The sequence below is a fragment of the Carassius gibelio genome, chromosome B4 (assembly GCF_023724105.1).
Source record: "Carassius gibelio isolate Cgi1373 ecotype wild population from Czech Republic chromosome B4, carGib1.2-hapl.c, whole genome shotgun sequence".
NCBI classification, from domain to species: Eukaryota; Metazoa; Chordata; class Actinopteri; order Cypriniformes; family Cyprinidae; genus Carassius; species Carassius gibelio.
The window spans coordinates 11824176-11848843 of record NC_068399.1 but is presented as its reverse complement, the minus strand read 5'-3'; the positions used below and the strand labels follow the sequence as shown (position 1 = coordinate 11848843).

At 41.7% G+C, this 24668-nt stretch overlaps 1 pseudogene; it reads left to right on the top strand.

Annotated features, from left to right (window-relative positions):
- The first annotated feature begins 22478 nt into the window (after positions 1-22478).
- Positions 22479-24668, top strand: LOC127956939 (uncharacterized; annotated as a pseudogene).

Sequence of the window (24668 nt, the reverse complement as noted above, 5' to 3'; positions counted from 1 at the left end):
TTACTCATTATCTGCTGTCAGGATTAAAAAATGGCTTTAAACCCGGCTTAGAGTGCCCAATCTCCCAAAACATCACATGTAATCATCTTCAATCTGCCCTCATAGAACCTGAAGTCGTAAACAAACTGATCAAAAAAGAAGTTGAGTCAGGCTTCATGATCGGTCCGTTTGACAATCCTCCATTTGATCTGTTTCGTATTAGCCCCATTGGAGTGGCTACAAGGAAATTCTCGGGTAAAAAACGCCTAATAATCGATCTGTCAGCGCCGCACAATTCCCCTTTCCCAAGCATAAACAGCTTGATCCCTCTCGATGAATTTTCGTTGAAATACCAGGACATAGATCAGGCTATCAATCAATCAATCAATCACCTTTATTTATATAGTGCTTTAAACAAAATACATTGCGCCAAAGCACTGAACAACATTCATTTGGAAAACAGTGTCTCAATAATGCAAAATGATAGTTAAAGGCAGTTCATCATTGAATTCATTGATGTCATCTCTGTTCAGTTGAAATAGTGTCTGTTTTAATTTGCAATCAAGTCAACGATATCGCTGTAGATGAAGTGACCCCAACTAAGCAAGCCAGAGGCGACAGCGGCAAGGAACCGAAACTCCATCGGTGACAGAATGGAGAAAAAAAAAAAACCTTGGGAGAAACCAGGCTCAGTTGGGGGGCCAGTTCTCCTCTGACCAGACGAAACCAGTAGTTCAATTCCAGGCTGCAGCAAAGTCAGATTGTGCAGAAGAATCATCTGTTTCCTGTGGTCTTGTCCTGGTGCTCCTCTGAGACAAGGTCTTTACAGGGGATCTGTATCTGGGGCTCTAGTTGTCCTGGTCTCCGCTGTCTTTCAGGTCAGTAGAGGTCCTTTCTAGGTGCTGATCCACCATCTGGTCTGGATACATACTGGATCCGGGTGACTGCAGTGACCCTCTGATCTGGACACAGACTGGATCTGGTGGCCACGGTGACCTCGGAACAAGAGAGAAACAGACAAATATTAGCGTAGATGCCATTCTTCTAATGATGTAGAAAGTACGGTGTTATGTGAAGTGTTCCGGTTCCAGTTTACCTAATTAATGCAGCCTAAAAATCCTTTAACGGATTTGGATATTAAAAGCATATTAGTATGTTATGTGTATGCCAGGTTAAAGAGATGGGTCTTTAATCTAGATTTAAACTGCAAGAGTGTGTCTGCCTCCCGAACAATGTTAGGTAGGTTATTCCAGAGTTTAGGCGCCAAATAGGAAAAGGATCTGCCGCCCGCAGTTGATTTTGATATTCTAGGTATTATCAAATTGCCTGAGTTTTGAGAACGTAGCGGACGTAGAGGAGTATAATGTAAAAGGAGCTCATTCAAATACTGAGGTGCTAAACCATTTAGGGCTTTATAAGTAATAAGCAATATTTTAAAATCTATACGATGTTTGATAGGGAGCCAGTGCAGTGTGGACAGGACCGGGCTAATATGGTCATACTTCCTGGTTCTAGTAAGAACTCTTGCTGCTGCATTTTGGACTAGCTGTAGTTTGTTTACCAAGCGTGCAGAACAACCACCCAATAAAGCATTACAGTAGTCTAACCTTGAAGTCATAAATGCATGGATTAACATTTCTGCATTTGACATTGAGAGCATAGGCCGTAATTTAGATATATTTTTGAGATGGAAAAATGCAGTTTTACAAATGCTAGAAACGTGGCTTTCTAAGGAAAGATTGCGATCAAGTAGCACACCTAGGTTCCTAACTGATGACGAAGAATTGACAGAGCAACCATCAAGTCTTAGACAGTGTTCTAGGTTATTACAAGTAGAGTTTTTAGGCCCTATGATTAACACCTCTGTTTTTTCTGAATTTAGCAGTAAGAAATTACTCGTCATCCAATTTTTTATATCGACTATGCATTCCATTAGTTTTTCAAATTGGTGTGTTTCACCGGGCTGCGAGGAAATATAGAGCTGCGTATCATCAGCATAACAGTGAAAGCTAACACCATGTTTCCTGATGATATCTCCCAAGGGTAACATATAAAGCGTGAAGAGTAGCGGCCCTAGAACTGAGCCTTGAGGTACTCCATACTGCACTTGTGATCGATATGATACATCTTCATTCACTGCTACGAACTGATGGCGGTCATATAAGTACGATTTAAACCATGCTAATGCACTTCCACTGATGCCAACAAAGTGTTCAAGTCTATGCAAAAGAATGTTGTGGTCAATTGTGTCAAACGCAGCACTAAGATCCAATAAAACTAATAGAGAGATACACCCACGATCAGATGATAAGAGCAGATCATTTGTAACTCTAAGGAGAGCAGTTTCAGTACTATGATACGGTCTAAATCCTGACTGGAAATCCTCACATATACCATTTTTCTCTAAGAAGGAATATAATTGTGAGGATACCACCTTTTCTAGTATCTTGGACAGAAAAGGGAGATTCGAGATTGGTCTATAATTAACTAGTTCTCTGGGGTCAAGTTGTGGCTTTTTTATGAGAGGCTTAATAACAGCCAGTTTGAAGGTTTTGGGGACATGTCCTAATAACAATGAGGAATTAATAATAGTCAGAAGAGGACCTATGACTTCTGGAAGCACCTCTTTTAAGAGCTTAGATGGTATAGGGTCTAACATACATGTTGTAAGTTTAGATGATTTAACAAGTTTATACAATTCTTCCTCTCCTATAGTAGAGAATGAGTGGAACTGTTCCTCAGGGGGTCTATAGTGCACTGTCTGATGCGAAACTGTAGCTGACGGCTGAATGGTTGCAATTTTATCTCTAATAGTATCGATTTTAGAAGTAAAGTAGTTCATAAAGTCATTACTGCTGTGGTGTTGGGAAATGTCAACACTTGTTGAGGCTTTATTTTTCGTTAATTTAGCCACTGTATTGAATAAATACCTGGGGTTATGTTTGTTTTCTTCTAAAAGAGAAGAAAAGTAATCAGATCTAGCAGTTTTTAATGCTTTTCGGTAGGATATGCTACTTTCCCGCCAAGCAATACGAAATACCTCTAGTTTTGTTTTCCTCCAGCTGCGCTCCATTTTTCGGGCTGCTCTCTTTAGGGTGCGAGTATGCTCATTATACCATGGTGTCAAACTGTTTTCCTTAACCTTTCTTAAGCGTAAAGGAGCAACTGTATTTAAAGTGCTAGAAAAGAGAGAGTCCATAGTTTCTGTTACATCATCAAGTTGTTCTGAGGTTTTGGATATGCTAAGGAATTCGGATACATCAGGAAGATAACTTAAAAAGCTGTCTTTTGTGGTAGAAGTGATGGTTCTTCGATACTTGTAACAAGAAGTAGAATTTACAATTTTGGCTATATGAAGTTTACACAGAACTAAATATTGATCTGAGATATCATCACTTGGCTGAATAATTTCAACACTATCAACATCAATTCCATGTGACAGTATTAAATCTAGAGTATGATTTCGACAATGAGTAGGTCCTGAAACGTGTTGTCTAACACCAATAGAGTTCAGAATGTCTATAAATGCTGATCCCAATACATCTTTTTCATTATCGACATGGATATTAAAATCACCAACTATTAAGACTTTATCTGCAGCCAGAACTAACTCGGATGTAAAATCACCAAACTCTTTAATAAAGTCTGTATGGTGCCCTGGTGGCCTGTATACAGTAGCCAGTACAAACATAACAGGGGATTTATCATTAACATTGGTTTCTCTGGATAATGTTATATGAAGCACCATTACTTCAAACGAGTTATACTTGAAGCCTGCCCTCTGAGAAATCCTGAAAACGTTATTATAAATTGAAGCAACACCTCCCCCTTTGCCTTTTAGACGCGGCTCGTGTTTATAACAATAATCTTGGGGGGTGGACTCATTTAAAATAATGTAATCATCAGGTTTTAGCCAGGTTTCTGTCAAGCAGAGCACATCTATATTATGATCAGTTATCATATTATTTACAAAAAGTGTTTTCGTAGAAATGGATCTGATATTCAATAAGCCAATCTTTATCATTTGTTTATCCATATTGCATTTGTTTTTTATTTGTTGAACCTCAATTAAATTGTTAACCTTAACTTGGTTTGGACGTTTTTTGTATTTTCTAGTTCGTGGAACAGACACAGTCTCTATAGTGTGATATCTAGGTGAAAGAGTCTCTATGTGCTGAGAATTAACTGACCTCTGTGACGGGAGGCAGCTAGCAGACGGTCGGTTTAGCCAGTCTGTCTGCTTCCTGACCTGGGCCCCAGTTAGTCAAGTATAAACACTAAGACTATTTGCCATATTTCTAGACAGAAGAGTGGCGCCACCCCAGGAGGGATGAAGACCATCTCTTTTAAACAGGTCAGGTCTGCCCCAAAAGCTCGTCCAATTGTCTATATAACCTATGTTATTCTGTGGGCACCACTTAGACATCCAGCCATTGAGTGATGACAATCTGCTATGCATCTCATCACCACGGTAAGCAGGGAGGGGACCAGAGCATATTACAGTGTCTGACATCGTGCTTGCAAGTTCACACACCTCTTTAAAGTTATTTTTAGTGATCTCCGACTGGCGAAGTCGAACATCATTAGCGCCGGCATGAATAACAATCTTACTGTATTTACGTTTAGCATTAGCCAGCACTTTTAAATTTGCCAAGATGTCAGGCGCTCTGGCTCCCGGTAAACATTTGACTATGGTGGCTGGTGTCTCTATATTCACGTTCCGTACAATAGAATCGCCAATAACTAGAGCACTTTCATCAGGTTTCTCAGTGGGTGCATCACTGAGTGGGGAGAACCTGTTTAATGTTTTGATCGGAACAGAAGAGCGGTGTTTTGACCCACGACTACGCTGCCTCACCGTCACCCAGTTGCCCTGCTGCAGGGGCTCTGCTGGAACCGGACAATGTACAGGAATCCCTGACATAATCAAAATCGTAGGTCGGGGTGCTTGGCTTGCAAAAATTGACATTACATCTGCTTTCAAAGTAATGCCCATACATCCAGATTCATGGCATCTATTTGGAGTTTGCTGGCTCGGGAAATATTATTTCGCAGTGCGTTTAGCTTTGGGATGCAAAAGCAGCCCAAAAATTTTCGACATGCTATCAGAAGCCGTCTGCTGGATTTTGGCGAACAACTACGCCATTCCCCACCTCATTCACTTGCTAGACGATTTTTTTATAGTCTCGCCTCCCAATGCCATCCCAGCCGCGCACATCCTCACAGTCCAAAACGATTTTTCTGAGCTAGGAAAAAACCATGGGCCCCGCTACATCAATCGAGTTCCTAGGAATTCATTTGGATTCAGACAAATTCCAAGCATCCCTGCCCAAAGAGAAAATTGACCGAATAATTCTCATCTCCTCGGCTTTCCTTAAAAAATTTAATTGTTCAAAACGCGAACTCCTATCCCTGCTCGGACATTTAAATTTCGCAATGCGCATCATTCCGCAGGGCCGCTCCTTTATATCGCATCTCCTCTCACTCGTGTCCTCCGTTCACTCACTAGAGGAACTTATTTCCATAAATCAAGCATGTCAGGCTATGGTTAACATTTCTAAACAAGTGGAATGGCCTATCCTTTTTCTATAACAACTTGGTTTCGTCCCCGACCGATATCCAACTGTACACAGACGCCGCCCCCTCAATCGGTTTCGGGGGATTTTTTCAAGGTCGTTGGTTCGCGGCTCCGTGGCCACCGCAGCTCCAGGACATATCTCAATCCTCAGCTCTATCCGAGCTCTACCCTCTCGTAGTAGCTGCTTTTCTGTGGGGGAAAGAATGGGCCGCTAGTAGCATTTTAGTGCATTGCGACAACGATGCAACAGTGCATTGCATTAACAAAGGCCGTTCCCATTCACCGGCTCTAATGCCACTGTTAAGGCTTCTCACCTGGATTTCAGCTTGCGACCAATTTATCATAACTGCTAAACATATCCCTGGGTCAGAAAACCAAATCGCTGACTCCCTGTCTCGTTTTCTGTTTCAGAAATTCAGGACGCTGGCTCCAGAGGCGGATCAATTCCCAACTCCAGTACCTCGCTATTCAGAACTAATATTCCCGTAACCCACCTGTTAAAACCCCTGCTTGACGCATCGCTCGACACTATCCTCAAAGCAGTTTCTCCCAGAACCCTCCAATCCTACGTGACGGCTTGGAGATGTTTCAAAACATTCCACATCTCTTATAACATGCCTTTCCCTGATTTCTCTCTTCTTTCAGTCACCTCTTTTATTTCCTACCTTAATAGCATTAAGGGCCTCCAAGTCGGGTCCATCAAAGGATACTTGAGCGCAGTGTTGTAGTCGAGACCAGCTCATTCGAGTCCGAGTCCAGATCGAGTCCAGAGAGGGTCGAGTCCGAGTCAAGACCGAGTTCAGAAAGGGTCGAGTCCGAGTCAAGACCGAGTTCAGAAAGGGTCGAGTCCGAGTCAAGACCGAGACCAGAGAGATTGGGTCTCAGACAAGACCTATAGAAATCTTCAAGAGTATGTAAAATGTTAGGTGGAAACAATAAAGGGTAAAAGGGCCACATAGTATGTGGTGTAAAGTTAATTTTACTATAGTATTATGAATTGTTACTTGTCAATATTAAGTGCTCATTTTCACATAACATCGTTGTACCACTATACACATCCATATAACCTTTCTAGTACAAGTAACATTACTGTACCACTATACCTGTAAATGTTCAACTGTAACAGCTTTTACATAACTTTTAACCTTGAAGCTTAACTAATGACTGCTAATATCCTTACAATGGCTTGGATTATGTTCACTTTAGATGTTGTGAAGATTACAGATGGGCAACTGTAGTATTACAACTACTTTTCAAAAAAATAAGTGAGGAGACCATCCTGCTACCCAACCAAGCATGATGTGGTCTCATGATCAATCCACCCAGACTAAAAACTCTCTCTACTGGCGCAGAGGAAGCGGGGACTGACAACAGTTACCATTTTATCACTTTCTGTAACAGCATCGGATAATCTAATGCTAATTTCCCTGGATGGTGCGTTTTAATGGTAAAATACACACTAGTCGAAGTTTTTTTTAGTTACGGAAGGCATCCACACAAGAGCCGACTGACTGTCCAGGAAAATTTCATGCAAAAGTGTGTATGTGCCAGGGGAAGAAAGCTGGATGAAATGCCATATAAGTTCAATGCATTCTGTCAGACATTTTTGGAGGGGGAGATGTTTAGTGTTGAGACAGTCAGTCTGTGTCTGTATTCATTATATAATTTAATTAAACGATTTTTTTTTTTTTTTCTGTGACCATTTTGTCCTACTTTGTAAAAAATAACACAGTTGAGAGAAATAATGTAGCAATGTGGCTTTCTGGAAAGCGGGATCACTACAGGCGGATGGCAGGAGGGTAACTTAAGGCCGGTGACACACTGGCTGCGTGGCGTCTCTACTGCGTGCCAGAAGCGTGGTGGCTGCTTCGCGTTTTCTGTCTTTACACACCAGAAGCGTGCCTGCACGCGGCGCTTGGCACGCTGCTGCGGCTGTAGGTGACATAGAGGGAGGCATCCGAAAAACCAGGCTCTTGTCTTCATGACAACAATATCAACTTTTTTTTTTTTTTTTTTTACACACCTACTGATAGGACAAAATAGAGTATGTTTGACAGGTGCAATATTTGAAAATCGATCATTATTAATTTATTTTCTAAATTACATTTATATCTGAATTTATGCCAACCTATAGACTTTCAAATATCAAAATGTCATGAATTAATATGTATTTGTGTACAAAATGACATATCTTCCTAGTATATTTTGCCTGGAAACGCTTCCAACATGCACGCGTGTCACGTTAAAAATATGCGTCGGTTCTATTTCTAGCATGCACGGGTTTTCCGCGCGTCTCACGCAGGCAGTCTGCAAGATCTAACCTGTTAACATGGGAGCCGAATTAAAAACAGACACGCCACGCAGCTGAGACGCTTGCGCCACACATCCGGTGTGTCGCTGGCTTAACGTCTCACGCCAAAAGAAAATCACCAGTCATTGGATGTGTCAATCAATTTCAATTTAACATCAATTCAAATAAACATTAACATACAGTAATAATCATGAAATATTTTGATTGGGACTCGAGTGGACTCGGGCATAAGTCCGATTCCTAATATGTTCGAGTCCGAGTCAATACCGAGTCAAAATGCACACGAGTCCATGACAAGACCGAGACCATTAAAATACGGTCTCGAGACCGAGTCCAAGACCGAGTCCGAGTCTCGAGTACACAACACTGCTTGAGCGGCATCCAGTTTTTCCATAAATTGATGTACGCCACTCCTTCCCCCGAGATAAACAACTCACAAACCTCCCTCCTGATCAAAGGGATTCAAAGATCCCAGCCCAGCCGTACCGACGCTAGACAACCCATAACGTTAGACATTCTCAACCAAATGCATTCGCGCCCTCCGCACAGGCTACCAGCCCATCAGTACCGCTCGCACACTTGACGCTATGTTTGTCCTAGCCTTTTTTGGTTTTCTCAGATGTTCGGAACTCACAATCACTTCCAACTTCGACCCAAAAATCCACCCCACCATCTCAGACTTATCAGTAATAGATGGTGAATCAATTTCATATTTGATTAAACAAAGACCGACCAAACCAAAAAAGGCAATTTCATATACATTTTTAATCTGTCATCGCCAATCCAACCATACCAGTCAGTTCTGGCATATTCTCTCAGAAGCTCTCAGGCCAAATCTCCTCTGGAACCCCTATTCATATACGAATCCAAAAAACCTGTGACTCGTTTTTGGTTCCAGAAACACCTCAAAGCCGTTCTCCAACAGTCAGGCATTCAAGTAAAGAATTTTTCAAGTCACTCATTCCGTAATGGGGCAGCAACTTCAGCAGCCCAAAAAGGCCTCTCCCAACAGCAAATACAAGCCCTTGGGAGATGGTCCTCAGATGCTTTCCACAGCTATATCCGGACCAACCGATTCCACATTAAAAAAGCTCACCAATCACTTATTGAATGAGGAGAAGAAAAAAAAAAAAAAAGTTTTCTCTTTCGTCTGTCCAGCGAGCATTCGGTCTCACAGCGGACGCAGCGAGAACTTCCCGGTAGAGCACTTACGTTTTCTCTTCCGTCCAGCGAGCATTGGTCTCAAAGCGGACGCAGTGTGAGAAAATCTCCCGGTCAAGCTCTCATTTTCTCTCTTTCCTGTTTCTCTTTCTGTCCAGCGAGCATTCGGTCTCACAGCGGACGCAGTGAGAACTTCCTGGTAGAGCACTTACGTTTTCTCTTTCGTCCAGCGAGCATTAGGTCTCACAGCAGACGCGTGTGAGAAAATCTCCCGGTCAAGCTCTCATTTTCTCTCTTTCCTGTTTTTCTTTCTGTACAGCGAGCTTTCGGTCTCACAGCGGACGCAGTGAGAACTTCCCGGTAGAGCACTTACGTTTTCTCTTCCGTCCAGCGAGCATTGGTCTCAAAGCGGACGCAGTGTGAGAAAATCTCCCGGTCAAGCTCTCATTTTCTCTTTCTCTTTCTGTCCAGCGAGCATTCGGTCTCACAGCGGACAAAGCGAGAACTTTTCCGGTAGAGCACTTACGTTTTCTCTTTTGTCCAGCGAGCATTAGGTCTCACAGCGGACGTAGTGTGAGAAAATCTCCCGGTCAAGCTCTCATTTTCCTCTTTCCTGTTTTTCTCTTTGTGTCCAGAAAAAAAAAAAAATTTAAAAAAATGCCTGAACGGTCCCCGTTGCAAGACGGCAGGGCCTGTCAATCCAGGTACAGTGAGCCGCCATCACAGGCCCACTGGCCGAACATTCAGACCCTTTCTAGAGACGCCAGCCCGCCAAACGTGGCACTCATTTGGGGGGGTATTTTAGTTTGGCGGCTGTCCTCTGCTCTTTAGCTTATTGGGGGAGTACTTTGGGTTCGGGCCGAACTCCGAGCTCGGAGCCCTCCCTCCGGACAGCACGCCAAATACGCATTAAACTTTACCCTCCCAATTGTATGTAAGTGTGAACTCGTGAAATGATGTTTTATTAACAAAGTTCGGGAGAAGCACAAGCAGATAATTAACACAGGTGGAGAGCACTCAGCAATCAAAGATAAGAGGTATATATACAGCAGTCTCACCTCAATTCATTTGACAGTCTCGCAGCATCCCTCCACCACCCCTTCTCCACACTTCTAGTCCTAAACCACTTACATAGGGTAGGGGGGAGTACTCTGGGCTCGGGCCGAACTCCGAGCTCGGAGCCCTCCCTCCGGACAGCACGTCAAATACGCATTAAACTTTACCCTCCCAATTGTATGTAAGTGTGAACTCGTGAACCATTGAAGAGGAGTGGATGAACATTACACAGGTAACAATCAACAACTTGATCAACTGTGAAGGAGATGTGTTGCACTGCGTGAGGAAAAATGGTGATCACACAAGATACTGACTGATTTTCTATTTCTATTTTCTATTTGCCACAAATAGAGTAAAACTGCACATTTTAGAGTGGCCTTAATTTGTGGCTAACCTAAGGGACACCTGTGCAATAATCATTCTGTCGAATCAGCATCTTGATATGCCACACCTGTGAATTGGAAGGATTATCTCGGCAAAGGAGAAGTGTTCAGTAACATAGATTTAGACATATTTGTGAACAATATTTGAGAGAAACAGGCCTTTTGTGTACTGAGAAAAAGTCTTAGATCTTGACTTCAGTTCATGAAAAATTCATTATTTAAAATATAGACTTGCGGTAAGCAAGCACACACACACATCTGTGCCACATTACGGCTCTGACAAGGTTTTGTTTCGTCGCCCATGCCATAGGTGTAGATATATGTTTCTGCCAGTTAGTGTCCACTGCCCACACTGCATAATGCACACTTGTAATATATCTAAAGAGAGAGAGATTCAATGATATTGCTGTAAATGAAGTGACCCCAACTAAACAAGCCATAGGCGACAGCGACAAGGAACCAAAACACCATCTGTGACAGAATGGAGAAAAAATGGAGAAACCAGGCTCAGTTGGAGGGCCAGTTCTCCTCTGACCAGACGAAACCAGCAGTTCAATTCCAGGCTGCAGCAAAGTCAGATTGTGCAGAGGAATAAAAAACATAATATGCCTGCGCATCTCTGATTTGATGTTGGTCTACCATCACGCTCAATTTTTCTTCTTCGCTGTGAATTACAATTTCCATTCATCTGACCATCCGCAATCTTGGAAGCGCCTCCACAAGAAGTTTGGAGGTACAGTTGCACTGCCTTACCACATAGGTGGTAAGCCAAATTGGTAAATACCCACAAGTGTAGGTTAGATCTTGTGTATGTTTAAAAAAATATTGATATTTGGTGCCAGAGTATCGATTACATCTCGCGGCCAGAAATATTGTGATAAATTGGCTCGTCGATTTATCGCCCCACCCTAACAAAATATGTGTAAGAGATGATAAAATATATACTATAAAATACTAAAAATATGTACCAGCATGTATGCAGAATTTTACCAGAGAGAGCGAGAGAGAGATAGAAGACAGAGCAGAGGTAGAGAGCAATAGCAAAGCCCCCAAAAAGGATAGCAAAGAAGAGGGCTAAGAAAAGAATGTCCCAAGAAATAGACTGAGAGAAGAGAAAGAACAATTGTTATGGTCTTATTTTATGACTTAAAGCCAAACATTTAATACATTTTTCCCACTGTAATAAATGTGTAACAATTAGCAGACCTTCGATGTATACACATCTTGGCCTAGGCCCTTTTTTTAATGTAACTTGATAACTCAATTTTTATATATTGTTTCAAGAGTGATGTTGCCATATGTGTTACCTACAAAGTCATCTATTATTTTCACATCTGTACGTTCATATAAGTTTATAAGATATATAAAATCCACAAAGTAAAATCTGTATGATGTATCTGTATGTATCTTCCTTTATTAGGATCACAGGTTCAGTACAATCCTGCCATAAATTCTGTAGACATGTTGTGTTTTGTGTTTGATCATGTGGTTGGTGTAACCGACTTAATGTAAGTGTGAGTTTTTAGGTTTGTTTGTCTTTCCATGCACTCTCATGTCTATGTATGCTATGTGAGCAGAGTGTTCTACCCACAAGCCATCATACCTGTGGGCCATGCCACAGTTATGTTGCCGTCTATTCTCAATGTTCCCTGTTCTCACCTGAGGGTATTTTTTATTTTTTATTTTTTTTACCTTAATAAAAAGCCCATCAAACTCTGTTCCTGAGTCATTGTGTTTCTCATTCCCTGCACCTGCACAACCATATAAAATTATGTATTATTTAACTGTAGCATTTTTTAAATTCTAAACTTAGGTGTGTGGCACATTAGACAAAACTAAAACAAATAAACCATGTGAACAACCTGATTTCCTCAAGGTAAGGCATTTGACTTGTATAATCAGTTTTCTTCAGGATGAGAAATTATATAAAAATATTTTGATAGCCACATTTTATTTTTATTAAATGTTATAAATGTTGAAATGTTTAAAAATGTTTAAATTAAAAGATAAAATGTTACATTCACAGTAAATTCCTCATTTATTTATATTCTTACCAGGGAGTGGATAAACTGGTATTATAATTATGTTACACAAGTACAGAAATGTTACATCTGCATAGGATCATTGATTGTCATTTGGGCTTTATGTCTTTATGACCCCACATTTTACATTTATTTGGGTGCTAAATTGGCAGTGGTTCCCCCCACTTTCAAGGAAATGCTAAACAGATCCACACTCTCATCTCCCCATCGAATTTTAAACACATTCCAATGTACTGGGAAACAGTCATTCTCAGTACCTGGCTCCAAATATCTGATGGCCAGCTAACTACCCCCATGCTCACAATACACATAAGACACAGACATAAAGACATTTTCTTTATTTACACTAAAAATAATCAGTTACAAATGTATCTGGTATATGCATGTGTTTTTTTTTTTTTTTTGTAGGTTTTCCTACTATATTGACATAGTTAACACTCGTTATTTGTATTTTAAGCTGTAAATGCTTATATTCAGGTTTATGAATGTATCTCTGATTTAATATCTTCTAGATGTTTCTTTCTTGGTATCAAAATGATCTGCTCTTTATTCCTCAAACAATGATCTACACTATGTATTCGTGAAATACATCATACTATTTGTACTGTATTTTGGGTAAAACTGCACCAATCCTCCAGACTAGCGATAAACATGCAAATGGCCAATAAATGGAGACCAAGAAAACTTCTCCTGCTCAAAAATTCATGCCTGGTATTGGCCATTCCACCCAAAAGGTGGGTGTGTCTAGGAACTATTAAAAGTCCCTAAATCAGACTAATCATTGCTCAAAAACCCTTCTTCTTTAGACAGACACTCTCCAAGACTCTTCAAAACTCTTCTCTTGAGTCTTATTTTCTGCCATTTTTTTTATCTTCAAGTACCTTTGTCAATTAGCTTAGACCTTTCCTTACTTCAGAAGAACCAGAGGAAAACCTCTAGCTCACTCTTAAAGAACTCATCAATAACCCCAGTGTCTACAACATCAGGACTCTTGTTCCGCAACGAAGCCAATGCAAGTAACCTTTTAAAACTATTTAGATGCGTATTTAAGTTTTTAGCCCCTTTTTAAAGATGATTTTTAATTCTCTTATGATTAAGTTGTGTTTAATTGATGTCAAATACTGACATTCTTTTGCTCTTCTCTCTCTTCCTTACATTCATTCATTCTGCATATGTGTTTTGCTTAATTGCGTTTTATGTTAGCTGTAGTTTAATGTATTAAATCCCTTATTTTCACAGTTGATTGTCTGTGTGTGCTGCTCACAATTCAGAGTCACAAAATGTTGATCCTTGCTGAATGTTAAATTACTGCTTGTACTGCATAAAGTAAAGCTATTTTTCCTTGGGTAGAAAATAATCTTTCCTAGAATTTAAAAGGATGGATAAGGATGGACAGATCAAATAATTGTTATATTAAATTAAAATTAAATTAAATTTATGCATTTAGCAGACGCTTTTATCCAAAGCGACTTACAGTGCATTCAGGCTATCAATTTTTACATATCATGTGTTCCTGGGGAATTGAACCCCAAACCTTGCGCTTGCTTTCTTGCTAGCGCAGTGCTCTACCAGTTGAGCTACAGGAACACATATATTGATTCTGTTACAGTTAATTATACGATTTCATACTATAATAGTTATAATAAATTATAAATGTCCCCTTTGATCTAATTTGCTACATAAATATTGTATTGAGGATAATTTAAGAGTTTTATTTTTATTTTTTTTTATCAAATTAATTACATGGTTACACTTTAGTATAGGGACCAATTTTCACTATTAACTAGTTTCTTATTATCATGCCTATTATTAAATGGGTCATATGATGCGATTTCATACGGGAGTAAAACACGGGTTTGATCTTTGATACATGAAAGGCGGGATGAATTCTCCTGTACGCCGGAGGAAGTGTGAGTCGGACTGTCACCGGACTAATAATTTTGGTGACAGGGAACGGGCCAATAAATTTGGGAGCTAACTTATTGGAAACAGAACGGAGTGGAATGTTGTTGGTATAAAGCTATAGTTTTTGACCCACAACGTTTATGGGAGGCCTTGACCGGTGGCGATAGGCCTTAGCCTTAGTGCGTGCCCTCATCTGTGAGCCTGTGAGACTCTGCTCCACGTGCTGTGTCACCTTTGGATGAAGGCGTGAGCGGAGGAGACTTCGACTTCAGATTCCAGACTAGGGAAAACTGGTGGCTGGTAACCTATACTACACTCAAATGGAGAGAGGCCCATGGATGACAATGGTAATGAGTTATACGTGTAGATAGTTGTTTGCTCCAGGATTAAGGATTCTTGGATACCAAACATCGCAACATTCTCTCCCAATCTTGGTTTACTCGCTAGGACTGACCATTGCTTTGGGGAAGACAATTTAACTGTAGCTCCCAATAATTTACAAAACTCTTGACAGAATTGGTACACAAACTGAGAACCCCTGCCATGTAACCAAAATATGTGATCAATTACAGTAATCGCTATCTCCTTGGCTGAAGGTAATGGCAAGTGAATAAAATGTGCCGCCTTCGAGAACCGGTCCACTACGGTCAAAACAACCGTCATGCAATTAGATGGCGGGCTTACCCCTCCTAAGGCAGTCTTGACCTTCGATTTGACCTCTCATATGAGTGTGGAGATAACACATTTCTCAGGTAAAATACACTTAGGAGTGACAGGGCGTTCGGATGGATCAAAAATGAAAGATAATGAATCGGGTTTGATGTTTTTGGAACCCGGGCGGTACGAGAGAGAAAAGTCCAAATGTCCAAAAAAGTGCCCACCGAGCATGCCTGGAGTTGAGTCTTTTAGCAGATCTAATATATTCAAGATTCTTATGGTCAGTCCAGACGATAAAAGGTACCCCGACCCTTCTAACCAATGACGCCATTCCTCCAATGCTAACTTGACGGACAACAATTCCGTTACCAATGTCATAGTTACGTTCGGCAGGTGGTAGATGATGGGACAAAAACGAGCAAGGATGCATCTTATCGTCTGAGGAAGCGCATTGGGAAGGAACTGCATTGACCTCCACCTTTGATGCGTCGACCTCCACCACATACTGATGTGTGGGATCAGGCGACTAAGATGGGAGCCAAAATGAAGCGGCTCTTTTGGTTGGTAAATGTAGCCTCAGCTGTATCTGACCACCTGAACGTAAGTCTGGAGGAGGTCAAGGCGGTCAGAGGTGTGGCTAGTTGGCTGAAATAACGAATGAAATGCTGATAGATGTTGGCGAATACCAGAAACCGCTGTAGGGCCTTACGGGAATCTGGACTTGGCCAATCTATCACAGCCTTAACCTCGTCAGGATCCATGCACACTCCCTCAGAAGAGACTATGTAACCTAGAAAAGAAACAGATTGTGCATGAAAAATAAATTTCTCTGCCTCGACAAAAAGCACATTCTCTAGCAACCTCTGAAGCACTTGCCCGACGTGTCGCAGAGAACCTTCTTATCAACAAAAAAAAAAAAACACCCCACAGGAGAAGAGGAAGGTCGGATGAACCCCGTTGCTAGAGAATCTGAAATATATTTTTCCATGGCATTCCTCTCAGGAATAGAATGAGAATAAAGTTTTTTTATCTTTAGACTGATAAATTCCTGGTAATCTATAGAACAGTCATAGGGATGATGTGGAGGAAGAGAAGCAGCGTGAGATTTACTGAACACTTCCTTCCGGCCCAGGTACTCTGCGGGTACGTTTGACAAAAACGCTGCCTTCTCCTGAAACACAGAACCAGACAGAGACAAACAAACAGACACCATACATGACTCGTGACAATGCTCACTCCACATAGTTATGGAGTTCGAGCCGCAATCCACTTGAGGATTATGTTTAGCAAGCCAAAGGTGGCCTAAAACAATGGGTGCAACAGGGGAGTCTAGGAGGAGGAATGGAATTGTTTCTGTGTGATTGCCAGAGATGATGAGGGTTATGGGACCAGTCATAAATGTGATGTTTGGGAGTTCTTGATCATTAAGCTTTGACAGAGATCTGATGGGAGAGCGATGTGATGGGTAGTTTTAACTGGTGTGCCAGATGAGTGTCTGCAAAATTACCCTCCACTCCAGGAGGAGAGTGGATGATGAGGGCTTCCCGGTGGATATCCCGCCGGATAGTAGCCTCAACTTTACTACCGGGCTTGCTCTTTTACCGGGAAAGAGTGTAAGAAATGTCCAGAGCCACCACATTAAAGGCAGAGTCCACGGGACCTCCGTCTCTTTCTCTCCTCCTGGGACAGCCAAGCTCTCCCCATCTGCATGTGCTCGTTAGCGACGACAGGACCGACCGTGTTATCCGTGCTGCTGCTATGACCTCCAGTGCTTCCGGGAGTGCGTGTGGATCGAGTGTGCTGCTCCAGTTGATCAATGCTGGCATCAACCCATAGAGCCAAGTCAATTAATCTGTTGAGTCTAGGAGGTAAATCCAGCATGTAAATTTCTCTGAACACGGTCGGCCAGCCCATGCAGGAACAGATCCTCGCCTCCTCGTTGCATTTGCACTCTACTGCCAGCGTGCGAAATTCGATCGAGTAGTCAGCAACAGAACAGTCACCCTGACTAAGATCTACAGACAGCCAGCTACCGCTCGGTCAAAGACGCTCTTCGTTTCTGCAGCGAGTGCAGGGAACGAGGAGCAGCACGGGTCCCAGTTCTCCCACACCACCATTCCCCACAAGGCTGCCCATCCCGTCAGTAGCATGAGAACGAAAGCCATTTTAGACTCCTCCGTCTTGAACGTTCGGGGCTGCAATGAGAAATGCATTGAACATCTGGTAAGGAATGTCCTTCTGTCTTTCTACAGAAGTTTGGCTCACTGGCATTACTCTGGGGAACCGATAGGCAGGGCTCCGGTCGATGGCTCGTCTCTGGTACAGCGCGGGCAACAGGTGGGAATGCTAAGTTGTTGAATCTGCTGGGTCTGGTGTTGGAAATGCTCTCCTACTGCTGATCCATCGGCGAGACGATATGATGGATGCAATCTGCCAGCATTGTTGAGCTTTCTGCTTCCATGAATGGTCAGATCATTCTGTAACGGTGAAGTATGAGAGGAAGCAAATGCAAGAGTAATGATGATTTAATGAGCCAAGTTCACACAGAACCTCAGAGAATTAACAGAAAGCCAACAGGATGGATATAGGGTAGATCTCTTGCGGCCAGGGATCAGTTCTGGAACCAGGGGTTGGGAGTAAAACACGGGTTTGATCTTTTGATACATGAAAGGCGGGATGAATTCTCCTGTGCACCGGAGGAAGTTTGAGTCGGACTGTCAACGGACTAACAATTTTGGTGACAGGGAACGGGCCAATAAATTTGGGAGCTAACTTATTGGAAACGGAAAGGAGCGGAATGTTGTTGGTACATGTAGAAAGCCACACTTTTTGACCCACGACTTTTACGTATTCTACCAACCTTGACACTACCTCACTGAGTGGGAAGATTTGTATAACACCACCTAAAGGTTCACACAAAGAAAGAAGGCATAACTTTTATTCTCGCTGTAGTATTATTGTTGCCACTGCCGGCATGTTGTAGAGATGCTGTGTGTGTTCATCGTGAAAGTGAAACTACTTTGTTTGGCCTTCTAAAAGAGGATGATGTCTACTTCATCATTCCTATAGCTGATCCATGCTGTTCGCTGAGGAAATACATAAACTTCATGCTGTGGATCGATGTATCATCTTTCACTGTGGACAAAGTGGAGTCGAGTCTAGGGTCGACATGTGGTTGCCTCAAGTCCGCCGGCCGTTCCTCACTCAAAAACGGCATGCAGCACGAATCACAATGCAACACGTAAAAACACAAGTCATTATAATGAGTAATTATTTCCCCAATGCATGCAACAAATGCCTAGTTTGAAATTAGTTTTATTGGTTTTGTCTGCTGGGAGACATCATCACAGTGTGTTAAAGGGTACATCATTTTCGTCACATGCTGGAGGTATTCAGCCAATCACAATGCACTGGATAGCTGGACAATCAGCATACACCTCACTTTTCAGAACAATGAGTTTTGTAAAAATCTAAGCGTTTCAGAAAGGCGGGGCATAGAGGAAAAACAATAATGTACATGTACAATTATGTAACATACATATCACATAAACACATTTCATTATACCAAATAACCCAAATAAATATATAAATAAAAATAGTTATTTTTAGCAACGTTATATGACCCCTTTAGCATATAGCACATATTCTGCATGACCATATTCCATTTTACATGTCCACCAGCAGCACCACTGGCATTCGTGCATTGACTACAATAGACCACACTTTCTCATTTGGTTTGCTCTTTTTTTTTTTCATCACCAGAATTCAAAATTATTGACACCACTTGCTCATTCTTGAAGTGAATGTTTGAAAGGAGAGTAGATGAAATGCTTTGGACTGCTATCTCAAACTGAATGCGATGCGTCCAGTGTGTGATAAGTTGCCCTAGAGACACGCATCACATGGCGGCGGAGCTATAACCAAAATAAAACACACCTAAAATCAAATGAAAATCCTCATTATAAATGCATCATAACACAATCGGTTTGTTCACAAAATCAACAAATGTAATGTTTAATGTAGGACCTCGGTGAACAGTCACGTAAATAACTGCAGAATCGGCTGCTTCGGCCAAAGTAATTATAAGAGCCTACTTCCTCCAATCTGTGATCTGAACACAGTTAATGATTAGCTGAGGAAAACAATGCTCAAGATTGTCTGGACCCATTTTTGTCAGGGTAACAAATGGCTAAAGGACATTGCGACATTAAGCGAAGTGATAACGTGATCATACAACAGAGGAGAGGTCTGTTGCAAAATGCCCCCACTCATGAGGAAACTAATGGTACATTGACATCCTGAGTCCCTAAAAAGGAGCTGATTTAATTAACTCTTTTTACAAAATACAAGGATCCTGTGTATCACAGCATCACATGATCCCAATGTATGGAAACGCCCCAGGAATTGTTAATAATTAGTGGACCTCAACACAAAGAATCAATACAGGATCACCCCATGACTTTGCTTCCTGCTTGCTTGAGAATCTTTCTACGAACTGAACTTTTCAACAAACTATCTCAAAAGGACAACCATTAAGAAATCTGAAGGTTTAACTATAGTCACAAATAATGTTTCATGCCTTTTATATATGTTTGATGTGCTCAAGTTAATCGGTGCAACTTTCACCAATTTTTTATGTATGGTTTTTATAACTTTAACAGATAGTGCTATTAAATGTGTGTAAGATATGGAAAGTTTAGTATTGAATGAAAGCTCACGTTATTTGTCTAAACTTGGAGCAAAGGGAATTTCCAGATTCTGTATTGTGTGCATATCATGACACTTTATAAGGTATTAACGCAAAGATCCATCCCACATGACAATGCCACATGATATTTAATCGAGAAACAGTACGGGGCGTGTCTAAGCTCTGCAACAGCATCCCATTGGGAGATGAGCTAATATTTCCTTACATATGGTGGAGAATGCGGGCAAATTTGACCTAAAAATACATAATACCAAAACATTTTGCATTGTATTTGTTCTATTTTATCCGGAAGAATAGATCAAAGACAGAGAAACAGTTTGTTGTGCTATTATAGGTACTTTATTATTGCATGCCAGTGTGTGAATGAATGACTGCAGTAAAGCATTTAATTGTCCTCCGAGACAAAATAAGTCGCCCTAAAGCGCATAAGAAAGAAGCAAGCGTGTTCCTTGTTTTCCTTTCTTTTAAGATAAAGGCCTCCATAGTTCGATTTGTTTGTGCGTGTCCCACATCAAATTCGTCTATGTTATCTCCCAGGTTTGAGACATTAATCTAGCTAATTAATGTTCTCTTGCCAGTTAATTCACTAAAACTAGTGAACTTGGGAACGCGGTGCTCAGAGAGAGTGTCTGAACGTTATATTATGGGAGAATTATGAAATCTTGATCAAGTAAATCATTGTGGTTAAATCCATATGTCTGTAGACTTAAACAAGTGCTGAGATCCGCCGAGATCTTAATAACGTATTTTATTAATTACAGTTAATCTGTAGATTAGTTTACCTCACTCTAAAGAGCTGAGATGGTTCAGCGCTCAGTATACATTGCCATAGTAACAGCCGTAACCCGGAAGTTCTAAGAAACTTTTACCGGGGCAGTTTGAGCTATTTTTAAAGAAATAGCATAGCATGAGCTAAGCTATCTGAAGCTAGAGCCTTTGTATTGTAACATATGCAAACGTAAATAGCCTTGAAGGCTAGCAGTTAGTACATAGCATTTTTGTGGGTTTAAATGCAGTGTGTTTCGCAGTGTTTGAAGTGTTGAAGTGACTTTACATCTGAACTTTAACTCATTTTCACCTCATTCTTTCTCTTTTACCTTCATTAATCTCCGTTCTCCTCTCCTCCCACTGGAAAGAACATTGACAGATACAAAATTAATAAACGCTAGTTTGTTTACTCTTATCAATTGAAACGCTGTTGTTTTATTGATAATTAATGATGGTTCTCATCCCCATTACTTTAATGATGCGTTGTGATTAATTCAGCTATAACATTTATAATTGTAATGACATATGGTTTAATTTAATTTCATATTTAATTACAGATTTGGAATTTTTATTTAATTTCATAAATTAATTTCAGTTCCGGCTTTGACATAGCTACAATATTTGCTGATAATTGAATTGTAAGTGCTTTTATAATCTAATCAAAACAACATTAAAGATTTTTAAATACTTAATCTGTCATTATTGCTCTGAAATTGTAATTTCTTCTGCAATTTAGCAGGGTTTGGGCTACCCTGTTTCAAGATACTTATTGATTAATTTAATTTGTATTGCTCTTAGCGGCTTTTAAAATTTAACTAATCAAATGTTAATCAGGAAATACCTTTACTAATTTGAAATTTGAATTTAATTTGCAATTTAGTTTTGGGTCTATCTGCTGGGACTTCTTTTCCCTTTCAGTTATTTAATTACCCCAAAAGGAAAATAAGGATTTTCCTCAATACTTAGGTTAGTTAGTGTTATCCCTGCTAACACAGTAAAACCAACCTCTAGGTGTATCGACTCAACAGCGCTACCACCCTGTCATCTTTCCTAAACATTGGGAGCAAAACTCTATTTTCTCTCTCTCTCAGCTATCCTCTTCTGATTTGACTACCGTTGCCATTTTGGGTTGTACCTGTGAGAATCATAAAAGCAGAGAACTATAGAAACATTTAATCAAAAAATTTTTGTGAAACCTGAACACTTCATTTCAAAATTGTCTGACTCTCAACGTACCTTCCCTTCTCACCCTGGGAGCCCTACCCAGCCAAGGCTAACGTAGGTCAACAAGAGAACCGATAGTCGTCCGCCAAGTATTGAACCCGCAGCTAGAAAAACGCTCATATTTATGTTTGGTTGTCAATCCTACTTGCTGAGAAACCAATACGGTCATTGCTATTGTTCTCTTCCGCACTGAGGAATTTTAATATCAATTAGTCCTGTTATTTAGAAATCCCCATTTCAAAAGCCCTGTCTAGAAGCATCCTTCTAAATCGAACTTAATTTTTTTTTTTTTTTGTCTTTTTTTTTTTTTTGTCCTCATTCGGTGTTGTCTTCCTCACTCTCATCTTACCATTGGCTCTTATCTTTCTTTACAAGAAAAAGAAAACCCTTTCTTTTATAGGCAAATGGGAAGCTGACAAAAGATATTTTGTTTCTTGCTGTTTTTTCCCCCTCTTCTTTTATCTCTCTGTTCTCTAGCTGTTCTATCTTTGTGTGCTCATTTATTTTCCCCACAGAAATTACAAATTAGAAGCACACCCACCAGAGATTCACAGTCACTGAGAACTAAACTCGCCTGCCCATTACACACTCCACATCAACCAACACGTGACATTGCACCTTTACACCTCTGTTGTCTTTGTTTTGTTTTCTCCTCTTCAAGTTCTGTGTCAGTCTAGGTTCGAGATCTCCCTCAAAGCGGCAAAACATGTCTCGCACAACAGACCCTGTTGGCCACTGGGAGGACCTCGAGACTTGGCTAAGTGTCACAACAGATAGCCTCCTACCTAAGGCTGCTGAAACACTGAAACATCAGACACAGGACCAGCTGGATGACAACATAACAAGCCTCATGAGACAAGACCCAAGTCAAAGCTACAGTCACAAAGAACTAGCCAAGATCACTGGCTCCTTAAGCCACACACTCATCGCCACCCTCAAGCTGAGCGACAGGCATGCCGCCCATCTCCAGCAGGAGCTAACACGCGCACAACGACGCATCACGCAGCTAGAACTGGAGGCTCAGGAACAACGGGAAGAACCAGATGAAGTGGAACAAGGCACAGAGGAGGAGATCACCAGGCTAAAAGAGACACTAGTAGCTACTACAAAAGAAATGGAACAAGTCAAGGAAGACTACGCTGATCTCTCCAACAAGCTACAGTATGCGGAACAGCTCCTGGAAAAGGCCAAGGGCGACTTCAGAGACAAGAACGGCAGAATTACAGCCCTTGAAACTCACCTGGATGAGTCAAGAAAGGAGATCAGCCACCTAACACGACAGCTGGACTACATCAAAGAGGAGTCAGTCAGCTTCAGAGAGGAACTCAGACATGCCTACGCGCTGTGTTCTGAACCTCCAAGGACACAATGGGCACCAGTCTCACCCCTGCCAAGCAGGCCAGGGTCCCCTGTTCCTGGACTGACACGTGATAAAAAGGGGGAGGGGGCAGTGCCGAAACACTCACCAGCTCCCTCTGAAGAACTTCACGTAACGTCAAAGCTGAAAGAAATGGCTCCAGCCAGCCATAGATCATCACGTGGCTTGGACCTCAAGTACCTCGACAAACTCGCCAGGAACATTGGCAAGTTTACCCCAAATGGGCCAGGCAGTCAGGGGATCACAGGATATCTGCAAGATGTCGACTTTCATCTGGAAATGAGACCCAGCGTCACCGACAAGATAGACTTTATTTGATCCGAGCAACATCCAGCTCAGAGGTTCGCAGTTTCCATAAAGACTGATTACCAGCTGCTCCGAGAAGCCCTCATCAAAGAATTTGCTGACCCTGAGTCGGAACAAGGACTAGTGACTGCCCTGGAGACGAAACAAGGTCGCCAGGAGCCATCCCAATTGTTCTACGGCCGACTCAGACAAGCCTACTTCGGGACTCGCAATGAACAGAATATGGAGGAGGATGAAAATTTTAAAACCCTCTTCCTGAGGAATCTTCACCCCGGGGTAAGCCACCATCTTGGCGTCCTTGCATGTCCACGCACAATGAGTGCTCAACAACTGCGAGACTTGGCACATAAGGCCTACGCTAAACAGAAGATGACTTCAGAAAAGAGCAGCAAAACCATGGCAGTTCTCGACTTCAACACTCAGAGTCAAGGGCTGGCCCTAGAGGGCACCCAACGTCAAGATCATGCCAAGGCAACACCCAGAGAGTGGAATGCACCCTCGTCCAACAGAGAACGGGACTCCCACACCGGTACACAACCTAAACAAAGGAACAACCGCTGGGGTGGACCGCATGGGCGACAACGCTCACCTGGACGTCACTGGGAAAACTCATGGGACCGAACAAGACCTCATGAGAGACATAGGGAAAGATCGTGGAACCAGCCAAGCTCATTTGGAAACTCAAGAGATAAAAACTCATGGGAATTCAACGAAAACTCCAAGGGAAAACGACAAACATACCCTGGAGCAACCAACCCAAGGAATCGACGAAAAAACTCACAAAGATCCCTAGCTGACCGAGCTCAACCTGAATCCACACAAGAACAAAAGACTTCACCGTGCTTTGACTCCCAAGAGCTGATGAAGATGATGATGAAAGAGTTCTTCCATCGAAAGGAGGAAGACCGAAAGTGGGAAAAGAAAGAGAAACCAGATACAGCCTGACTAGCGGCCGGACGAGAAGACAGCGACCACCTGACCCAACAAACCACAGAGAACAGCACTCCTTCACCTCACTCTCAAAGAACTATAACTACCCTAACTTCAGATGGACAAGCAATCGTACCTGAAAACCCAGCCACAGAGTTAGTCCCTAACTCAACACCTGATGCTCCAGATCATAGCAGAGCTCAACAAACCCCTGCTAACGAAACCTCTCAAGTCCCTGAAAGTGCTGTCTTGGTCGTCTGCCACTCCTCCGAAGAGCACCCA